Genomic DNA, 11,923 nt, shown 5'->3' with positions numbered 1-11,923 from the left:
TAAAATTAAAAGGAGGATGACAGATGATTTTGAAAGCTCTTTGCAAGATACAAAAGAGTAAAACTAATGCCAGTGGCCAGATTTGGTTTTGAAAGGTTACTAGTGTTTGAAAACCAGTGAATTAAAAGTGCTCATCTAGCACATTAGCAGAGGATCAGAATTCAGAGTGCTATTGGGTCTTAATCATGATGGCAGGCAAGAAGGGCTTGAGAGGGTCTCAGAGGCTGGAGAGTTGGGGAAGAGACCTATAAGGGATCTAGGTCTGATCTTTTACCAGGACGTATAAAACTAGAGACAGGAGGATGTTAAAGTTTCAGGGGGAGAAACCAATGTGGCCTTGGGGAAGACATTAGGGCAGCCTGGAGGACTAGGACAGAAGATTCAAGTTACGGAGAAAAGAGAAATCGTTTGGAGAAAAATAGAGTGGTGCGGCGAAGAGGAAAAGAAACTTACAGGAACCGTGAAGACAACCAAAGAAGTTTGAAGTTAATATGGTAAGAAGAGAGAGTGAACCTGGAGTGAAGGTGTCATATGACACTGTAAGTATTAATTAGGGAAGCAAGTCCATATGGGGAAAGTAGGATGCAGTGAAATGAAGTAAAGAATGGGGCTGTGTATGTGGTATTTTAAGTACATTGGAGGGAAAGACTTGAACAGAGTGGTGCAGTGGGAATTCAGAGAAAGGAAGAGCTAGAAAGCTCGCAACTAACGTGTTTTAGTCCTACTATATGCCAAACATTTTAAATGCATTATCTTGTTAAATCATCATTGCAGCCCCATAGCAGGTGTATTGTCCTTTTTGCTGTGAAAACACTGAAACTCAGTGAGGTTACATAATTCATCTAAGTCCATGCAAAGTTATGGTGAACAGTTTAGCTAAATTTAAACACAGGTCTGACTTCTTTAAAGGCCTTTTCCACTCCACTCCTATTTGTACAGGAAAACATGCTTGATTTGGTGGCTGATTCTAGAGATGGGATGAAAGGAGTACTTAATCCAAGATGACTCAAACTTATAGGTTGGAAATTCTTTGGAGCAAAGAATCTTGGAGCCATATGACAGGACAGTTGGAGAGGAAGTAATTTGTAAGCCAAGAAGAGGAGTTTGGTTTGACACATGTCCAGTTTGTGGCGTCGTGTGGACATGCAAGTGGAAATGCTAAGGAGGACTGGAGATTTGGGACTGTACTTCAGATGAGAAGGCAGGAGGAGAGAGATGAGAATAATCAGCATAGAAGTTATATTTGAAACTGAGAGAATGAATATTCTTCCCGAGATGTAGAGAGTACCAAGAAAACGTTTAAGAATATCGTAAAGAATCAGAGAATTCATATAATTAGATAACGAGAAGAGGACAGGGAGTCAAGTGAGGAAACAAGAAAAATTCAAGACGATCAGAAGAGAACAGTATAATAAGAAAGAAGGCAAGAGAACATGTCAGGAAGGCTTGATAAACAATTTAAAATACTTCATAAAGGACAGGAGGTAAATAGACTACTGAATTTGGGAGAAAGAAATTGTGAATGACTTTCGAGAAGACCCTTTTTGTGGAGTGATGAAGAAACACATGTTGCTGGGAAGCAATGGGGATGAGAGACAACTGGACCACTGGGGAACTTTGGAGTGTTGGGGAGAGAACTTTACATGTTGCCCCGAAGGCTGAAAGGCACTGTCTTAATTTCTAAAGAAAGCTGCTAGGAAACCAAGATGTCAGGGGCAAGTTACTGGGATTGTTCTGTGAAGGATCCATTGGATTTCAGGAAAAGTGCTTAACATCAGTATTGGAAGGAAAGGCACTTTAATGGTCTTTCAAAGTACCTGGGAGGATAGGATGAGGGAGAGACTTACAGGGAAACAAAAACTTCTCATTAACAGTTTCAGAAAAGGAAATTCTTTCTAAAAGGAGGGAGAGGAAGTACTGGGATTTCTTTCAAGGAGATTACAGTGCTCCTTTTCACCACCCATTAAACCTTTCTCCATCAAATTTAGTGTATTCTCCACAGGGCGGGGGGATGCATTATTTTGGTATATGAAGAAGTGAGGCTATCGACGTAAGTAATTCTCCTTTTGGCGTAAGGAGTAAAAGAAATTGTAAGCTGTCACAAATGGCCGGATTTCATCATTTCTTATGGCTGAGTAGTAGTCCATCGTGCATAAATACCACATGTTCTTTATCCATTCGTCTCTTGATGGGCACCTAGGTTGCTTCCAAGTCTTGGCTATTGTGTATAATGCCGCAATGAACGTAGGGGTGCAAGTATCTTTATGCCTTTAAGAAATGATGAAATCCGGCCATTTGTGACAACATGGATGGACCTTGAGGGTATTATGCTGAGTGAAATAAGTCAGAGGGAGAAAGTCAAATACCGTATGATCTCACTCATAAGTAGAAGATAAAACCAACAACAAACAAACCCATAGCATTGGGGATTGGATTGGTGGTTACCATAGGGGAAGGGGGGAGGAGGGAGGGCACAAGGGGTGACTAAGCTCGCATGTGAGGGGATGGACTATATTTAGTTTTCGGGTGGTGAACATGATGTAATCTACACAGAATTCGAAGTATATTATGATGTACATCCAAAAATAAACAAATGAAAAAAAAAAGAAATTGTAAGCTGATTGGCACCTGCAATATGCTCATGGGGAGAAATTCTTACCAACAATTTCCTATGGAAATGTTATCCTATTGGCATTCATTTTTAAAGGAATAATCACTTGGAATTATCCTTTGGGTCCCTTTTGAGGCATTTGAAGGGCTTTCCAGGACTACAGCCATGTGTCGCTTAACCGAGGGGCAATGTTCTGAGAAATGTGTTGTTAGGTGATTTTGCCGTTGTAGGAACATCACAGAGTGTACTTAAAAGAAGCACAAGAGAAACTCATGCAATTAAGCGATGCGGTAACCACAAGATGTAAGAGGCTGCTGCCACTGTAACACGGCATAGTGCTTTTTTATACATAGAAAGAGTACACTCCAAAATAACGATAAAAAGTATAGTATAGTAAATCCATAAGCCAGTAACATAGTTGTTCCTTATCATTATCAAGTATTCTGTACTGAACATACTTGTAGGTGCTATACTTTTATGTGAGTGGCAGCGCAGTAGATTTGTTTACACCAGCATCCCACAAACACGTGAGTAATGTGTTGCCCTACGTCTTTACATTGGCTACGACATCACTAGGCAATAGAAATATTTCAGCTCCATTGTAATCTTATGGGACCACCATTGTATATGCGGTCCGTCATTGACCAAGACGTTATTGTGCAGCCCAAGACTGTCCTTCCCTTCTGAGAGCTATGGTGTAGGTAAGGGGAAAGAAGGACGGTGTTATCTACATCATTTGTGTTATACGCAGAAGCCAAACAACAATCCTTAGAATCGTGGGATTTTAGAGGTGGAAAGGACCGACTCGAGAGTGCATGTCTTCTAACCCTCTCATTTGCAAGTGAGAAAGCTAACATCTACAGCAGCTCTGTCCACTAGAAATATAATGTGAGTCACAGATCCAATTTGAAAGTTTCTAGTGGCCACGTTAAGAAAAAGTAAAAGGGGAGACCTCTGATTCTGGACAAGATGGTGTAGGCACATTTTCCCTATTCTTCTTGCTTATTTTATTTAATATGTAAAATGAACAAGAAGAATCTGACATCTGGAGACAGAAGGCAGACCAGCTGAGGACTTTGGAACTTGGGGACTGAGAAAATGGTGAGTTCCCTGGGTTTTCTTTTTGCCTCCCTTATGTCTTGGATTGGGTGCTGTAGAAGCCTGCAGCCCGGAAACATGCACAGGCACAGCAAAAAGCATGTCCCAAGAAAAACCTGTTCTTTTGAGCCAAAGGAGCAGGAAAGGAGCAGCCGAGCAAGAAGGAAATCTTTTTGATGATAACTGCCTGCTCACAGATCACAGAAAAAAGCCAAAGCCAAGAACATAGTGCACCTCCCCTGGCTGCATCAGCAAAGGCCAAGCGTGGATTTCCTAGATTTCCATCTCCATCCATTGGTAACGAGACACCTCTACTTCTCCCAATGGGGGGTGTCTGAGAAGCCCAGTCTCCAAGACTATATTTTCAGCACTGCCTAGAAGTAATTGGATGCCCTGTCCACATCACTACCGCCATCATGTCAGTAGAAACCACATGGGGAGCCTGGATTTGCACCCTCACCTAGCAGTAGTGAGACATACCTTGCTTTCTCCAGTGTATGTGAAGTCTGAATGGGGAGCCTGAGCTTCCAAACCTGCCTGGCAGTAATGAGGCTGGGCCCGACTTCCCGCAGCAGCATGCTATCAGTGGAGGCCTGCTAAAACAGAAGATTTAAATAATATCCAAAGTCTCCTAATATGCAAAACATCTGAGAAAGAAGTGAGTATCACTCATCTAGAATGAGGAAAATCTCAAGCCAAATGAGAAAAAGACATTAATAGATGCTCCCATTGAGGAGACACAGACAGTGGAATTATCTGAAAAGGGTTTAAAGGCAACCATCAGAAAAAAGCTTTAGTGAGCCGTTATGAACATACTTGAAACAAGCAAGAAAAAAATAGTCTTAGGAAGAAGTAGAAGATACAAAGAAGAACTAAATAGAAATTTTAGAACCGAAAAATCTAATGACTTCCCTACGTGGACTCAGTCAAGACTGGAGATGAGAGAGGAATGAAGCAGTGAACTTGATGAGAGAACATGAGAAATTACCTGATCTTAACAACAGAGAGAAAACAGACTGAAAAGACAGTTATCAGAGCCTCAGGGATCTGTGGACAATAATAAAAGCTGTAATAGTCATGTCATCGGAGTTCCAGAAGAGGAGAAAGAATATGGGTATATGGGACAACTAGAGCTGCTAACTGGATGTGTAACACGACAAATACATATGAGTTTTGTTTGTAAGGAAAACAATTTAATACTTTGGCCTCTAAGGACCCTTTCCTTTGAAATCTACCTTCTCTCAAATAGAGGGACGGGGTCCTAGCAGCCGTGTTTTTCTTAGAGGGCCCTATTACCATCAGCCCTCCCCCTCATAACACTTGATTGGAGCGTGAGTGGACACCTGGTCGAAATTAGACCCATCAGATCTTCTCTTACGGAGGTATAAACTTAAAGACGAGAGAGGCTAGCTCAACCCAGCCTGATGTCATGAGCATATGTAATGTAAACCAGAGAGCTGTGGAATCAGCCATCTTCCACCACGTGCATGGAGAAACAGCAAATGGCAGTCTGTGGAGGGAGAAGAATGGAGCGGACGTGCACAGAGAAACAGAGGTGAAGAACATGCGTGTTCCACAGGTAGAGAGACCCAACGAGAGGCTTCTTTACGGAAACACCTCCCAAAACGAGGCCACCATGTTTTTGGAATTCTTTTTGTAATACATTAACATTTATAATTTGTGGGAGTGACAATTAGGTTGAATTGGCCTGAGTGTTAACATCGTCTCCCCATACCATCCTCTCCTGTTTTAAAAAACTGTTGAGGATGATGTTAATGTTTCTTTCATCCTGGGTGCTTTATATGCATATCATTTAATCTTTCAGAAGCAGAAATTAAAATCTCCATCCATCTTTTACAGCTGATAAAACCAAGACTTAGGGCTTTTATATGACTTGCCCAAATTCACGGAACTGATTCATGCAGGTCTTTGTCACTCCTAAGACTTCACCGTTAACCATTACGTTATACTTGAAGCTGGGGCAGCAACCAGTATCTTCTAAAAACGGGGAGAGATCTTTGCTCCTTATCTACAGGAACAGTTAAGTTCAGCTTACTATGCATGTTACATATGATGTTCTGAGCTTTGAACGACAGAGTGTGGTCTGGAGGAGGTAGTGGTCAGGCAGGCTGTGTGTTCTCAGAAAAACTAGACACACACACGTGTTTGAACTGTGGAAGGGGAGCGTAAGGAGGAGACTATTTCCCAGAAGCAGAAGATGCTTACTCCCTTTAGTTAACATGATTTTACGCTCTTTTATCCATGAGATAGTAAAGTTAAAATGGAATGTCATACGGTTTCCTGGGAAATTACTATAAGAGAGGGTGTGTGTTGTAGGAAAGACCTACAAACAGAATAAAGCCAGAAATGCCTGGGAAGAGATGTGACAGGGCCACATTTATTGATTCCAGAGAAAATGAAAACATTTATGTAAAATAGCACATGGGTCCTCACAGGACACAAGCCTAAAAGCAATTAGTTCAGGCTTCAAAGGGATTTTGCTGACTATGAGAGATGAGTTCCAATTGAGATTTTAGTCAGGACCTGCCACAAACTCATCAGAATACTTATTGCCGAAAGTTTACAACAAATCGCAAGCTTTGGATGATTAGACGGATGTTAGTAAAGCTTGGGTAAACATCACTGCAGACATTTGACCCTATAGGAAGGTCTAGAAGAAAACAAGTTTGCAGTGGGAGAAGGGACCTGAAGGGCAACGTGGCGTGTGTTGGGAAAGCAATAAGAGGCTCTCACTATTGTTTATGTGCTAGGAGAGGAAGTGATGTCAAAGATTATGGTAGTTTTGTGAGCTTGAATGGCATTGAACAGCTTCAGCAGGATTTCAGAAGTGAAATGGAGGAGTCAGCATAAAGAGAAAGGACCAGTGCTTCCATCTTTCCTCTTAATTATGGGTTTGGATCCAATCAATACATCCAGCAATCCTCAATTACCATTTTTTTTTATTAAGAGAAGAGTGCCTGGGCTACAGGAAGGCAGGGGGAGAGAGAAAAATGTTTTGCTGACTTTTTGGGTATTCTTTTTAGAAAATACTTGCTATTTGCTTCTTTTTAAATGGAATTTTGAAGCTCAGGTGGAAAAACAAAGATGACCCATCACTTCCTCTCTCCTTATTCCCCTTCTGTGTAAAAAGATTTCTTTTAATTCCTCATGTTCCAGAGAAGATTCCCATTGCTCTTGGCTATGTATGTCCATTGGGTAGAATCATTCACTCTAGGCCCCTCTATGTTGTTAGTTGCAAGAAACTCTCTGGTCGGCTACATTGCAAATCTGTCAGAGGCAGTGATGTACTCCAGGTGCAGCCATGTGTGCAAGCTGTTAAAGCTACTCGTTCAGATGACCTTGATATTGGGTCTCTCTGTGACTACTGCTCACGTTTTCTACTCTGCTGGTTTCTCACTTCTTCCTCTAATTGCTGCCGATTGTTCAAAAGCTGGGCTTGTTTGATATGCTTCTAAGTTTTTATAAAATCACGGCAATCCCCTATAGAATCCTGTGTTTTAGTGTCCCTATTAAATAAAACTTCGGGGGAGAGTTTAATGTGCTTATTCTAGTCATCTCTCATCCCAGTAAAGTAGACCTCATTGGGGCCTCTTCTCAATAATGGAAAATTCAGTGCCTCCACACAAGATACTGGAGGGCTATTTTTACAATTTATCAGCTAGGATGATTAGTGCTGCTGGTAGTACAGTACTGAACTACTAATGACTTAAACAATAAGGACGTTTATTATTTCAGATAATGCAAGGTTCAGAGATGGAGGATTCCTGGGTGTATTTGTGAGGTCCAATATTTATTGGACGTAGCACCTATGAACCATAAAGAGGAAAAAGATCAGGAGTAGTCAGGGAAATCCTTCTGACCACAGCTCATGTCTGATTCCTGTGAAAGGAGAAGGGAAGGAAGGTTTGGGTCGGAAGAGCCTAAGACTCTGGTGAGCCTCTGAGAAACGCACAAGCAACCTAAGAGGGAGCTCCTCTGAAAACACGGCCCAGAGAGGAGTCCCCTGTTGGGCAGAGGTGACTGGGCCCCAGTGCCCCACTGCGCTCGGTTATTGGCTAGAACTTCCAGGAAGAGCTTGGCCTCATCTCACTGCTGCCATGGATTGTTTGAGCTGGGGGCTGTCAGCCTAGTGCACTCCTTGCAACTGATCAGCAAGCTCGTTCTTGAACAGAGGTCTGAGTGGCACACCTCCATAGCTGCCACATAGGGTTTAATTCAGCAGCACGGTTGTGCCGTCCAGGATCCAGGTGCTTTCCAAATCTATATTCAGTGATATGTATCATGTTGGTAGTATTCTTCAGATTCGTTTCCTCATTGCCTGAAAAGGACTGTCACAGCCTCATGTCTTCACACAACTGTGTACAAAAGCAGGACGGAGAGCTTGTCCTCACATGCCTCTGTCCTTAAAGGAGGAAGATCTTTCCTTAAAGTTGCCAGTCAGACTTTCCTGTGAGTCCCATAGGCCAGGTTTGAGTCACATGCCTGTGCTTTAGCTCCAGGGGTAGCTAGGAAAGTGAATTTCTGGGTTTGTCAACCTAATAATGGGAAGTGGGTTGTGCCAGCCCATAGGAAGGGGCATAGGAGGGAGGCGGTGCGAGTGGCTGTTCTGTAGGTAAACCAACAATGCCTGCCACCCTAAATATTGCTAAGGTCGCACTTCATAATCTTGTTCCCAGAAAATCCAACGTTAGAGGTGATAAGCTGGTTACCGGATGTATGACTTGTCACAGTGGCAGGTTCTTTTGCTTATCTCGCACTCCTCACATGTTCCCATCCCTTCCCCCAGCCAGGAACATAAGGCATCATTGCAGTCTTACTTCATGTCATTTCATACTTTTCTTTTATTGTTGTTTTGTTTCACAGTTTCCTAAATTCCTGGGTGAACAGATATGCCACCATTCTGTTTAGACTGATGTTTTAGAAGGACTCCTGGAAAGTCTGGTTGCGTTAATTGCTGGCTGTAGTTCTGTCATTTTAAACTTTCAATTTATCATGCAGGTTTCTCCGGTGCTAGAAGGCTACAGAGACACTTCAGGCCCGCGGAGAAGAGTAGGGACAACATTGCCTAGTGTTAAAATACCTGTACAGGGTACTTTGTTGGTGCAAACTGAGCTGCCCATATGCTTTCCCTAATAATGTCTTTCTCTCCTCTTTGTTTCTATACACTCTACTCAGCTTCTTTGTTGAATCCTTACTTTTCAGCACAGAGCTTGTCAGCTGTACTACTTACCTGTAGAACTGCTTACTGTTTGAAGTTGGGAAAGCTTCTTGACCTCTGTCATATTTGTTCTCTGATCTGTAAAATGAGATAGAAATGGCCCTTCATTTGGGTGCCATGGAACAAACAGCAAATCATTGCCAATATCTCATCTTCTTACTCATTTATCTTATGACATTAGAAAACTATTTCTTCACCTGGAGAGAATTGATAATATAATCTGTGTAATTATTTATGTCTTTCTCTTTTTTAGTTTTTCATGCAATTATTTGCTTCATCCTAAAAAGAAAATAATTCCAAAGTTTGCAAGTAAAACCAAAAAGAACCCACAAATTTTATTTTTGCATGAAAGTAGACTTCTGTGAGATTCTGCTGTTTGTTTTCTTGAAAAAGGAGATGAGATGTTCAAGTTTTCCTCTTGATAATATATATGACACCTCTTGTTTCTAGACATAAAGTGTTGTTTGTTACAAAAGTAAGTTGTGATTGCCATCGTGTCTTCTCCAACACCTACTCACCCTGCGTGCAGCAGCACTGAACTCTCCCTGGTCCTTTCCCGCTGCTAATGTTAGACAATGCTGCGGTGCTATTCGCAGTGCTCTCGTGGCCAATCTTTTCAGAAGTGGGTGGCCAAGACCCTCTTCCTAGTCTGTCTTAGTCAAGAGGCTCCACTGAAACCTGTCCACCATGGTGACCCTGCTGGTATTTGAGATAGCGGTGCTATAGCTTTCAGCATCACAGCAACACGCAGGTGCCGCAGTATGACAACCAGGAGGCCTGAGGATGGGGTTGATGGCCATGGAATGGCCAGATCAAGAAGTGGAGTTAATGAGTCAATTTTTTGGCTTTTGTCTGAGTGACCTTGCACAAAGAAACACGCATGAGTATATTTACACATAGTTATAGTTAGTGTTTTTAAGTAAAACTGGAATCTCACTCTTCAACAGTATTCCTTTTAACAATGTCATCTAATTATTTTTGACTTCTTATTTTGCTATGTTAGAGTCAGAAAACACTGACTGTGAAATCCATGTCATCATAAAAATGAAAAACAGGACTGGTGTTCCCAGTGGTCACTTCTGAAAGGACAACAGGTCCCTAAGTTGGAAACCAAGCCCCATTCTTTTTATTTACAGTTTTATTAATGCACAAAGAATTGCATATATTTAATGTGCAAAATTTGATGAATTTGGGCATAGGTAAACACCCGTGATACCATCACCACAATCAGATAATAGGCAGATCCAACACCTCCCAGAGTTTTCTCGTTTTCCTTTGGTTTTTCTTTTTGTCTGTCTGTGTCATAGGAACACTTAACATCATTCTGATGATTAAACAGAAGGTGAGTTATGGGCCAACAGATGTTACCAAAGAAAACAAGGAACCGAAATAGAAAGGTTGAGTTTTGCTGCATGAGAATAAAATAATGCACTTATTTTTGTTCATAAATTCGTTTGCTCAGATATTTACTGTGCTATTACTCTATTCCACTGGTGTTGTTTTTAGCACTTAAGATGCAGTGGTGGAAAAGAGACCAGTTTCTTATCCATGGGGTTTACCTTTTAGTGCAGAAATAGAAGAGAAGCTTTTGTTTTGAAAACCTTCAACTACAATGACTCTTGAATTAATTTCTTCAGTCATTTAATTATTCATTAAGTTACTTTTGAAGCAGTTATTCAAAAATCGTGTTCCACATCATATTTACCATAATAAAGATGATATTACTTGAAGAAATTTTTCGGGCACAAAATAAAGATTAAAGCCTCATATAACTCCATAATGTAGAAGACTATGGCGATCAGTAATGTGTGTCTATGTCCTCTGTTTTTTTCTGTATTTAGATTTATGGACCACTGTAATTTTCTGAAAACAAAGGAATTGATTTTATAAATTACTTTCCCTCATTCTCTTAAATATCCTTTAAGAAGATGATTTCTACTATTCCAAGTCAGGAATAAATATGCGGCAATTTATTTCACTAGTGCTCCATCATTCTATCATTTATTTAACTAGTATTTTATCATTCTATCATTAATTAGTAGTATATCTAGCAGGTTTTTTCCTCAAATTTAATTATTTATGTAAAAGTATGAGAAATAGCGTTGTATACACTTCTTGGTATGTGTTTATGACTATCTCCTTAAGGTAAATGTCTACAAGTGATATGACTGGGCTAAAGTCTATTAAACATATACAGATTTCATACATCATCTCAACTAAACCTCCAAGAAATATAATCTTACCAAATTATAATTTATCAATGTTTATTTCCCTGCATCCTTCCTAGTGTTAGGTATTTTCATGTCTCCTTCTAATCACGGCCCAATTGTCTAGAGAAGAAAGTATGTCATTGGTTTATTTCATTCCTTTGATGATAAAGAAGTTAAGCACTTTTTCGCATTTATTGTTCACTTTTGTCTTGGTAATTGCCTTTTACATTTCTGCCCATATGTGTAATTTGATATTCACCTGGTATGTTTTCTTTGTGAAACTCTGTAGTTAAACATAAATAACGGTAATTGTGTTGTATATTTTAAATTATTTTTCTGGTGTTTCCTTTGCCTTTTATGGTATTTTGGACATTCCATTTTTACAGTGTTAAACCTATTAACATTTACCTTTAATTTTCTGCAGCTACTTGTGTGGTCAAAATCTTTTTCCAATTTATGTCAGAAACTATTTTCCTATCTTAGCTTCAATTTCTTTTATTTATTTATTTTTTTATTAAGGTTATGAAAGTTAACATCCTTGTGAAATTATAGTTGTACATCATTATTAGTCATGTTGTAGGTACACCACTTCACCCCTAGTGCCCTCCCCCACCCCTCTTTCCCCTGGTAACCACCGATCAGTTCTCTTTGTCCATATGTTAACTACCCCCTATGAGTGGAGTCATACAGAGTTGATCTTTCTCTGTCTGGCTTATTTCACTCAACATAATACTCTCAAGGTCTATCCATGTTGTTGTGAATGGG

This window comes from Equus caballus, chromosome X (assembly GCF_041296265.1).
Source record: "Equus caballus isolate H_3958 breed thoroughbred chromosome X, TB-T2T, whole genome shotgun sequence".
In the NCBI taxonomy this organism is placed as follows: domain Eukaryota; kingdom Metazoa; phylum Chordata; class Mammalia; order Perissodactyla; family Equidae; genus Equus; species Equus caballus.
The sequence above is the reverse complement of the archived record's forward strand: the minus strand, read 5'-3'. Positions refer to the sequence as shown.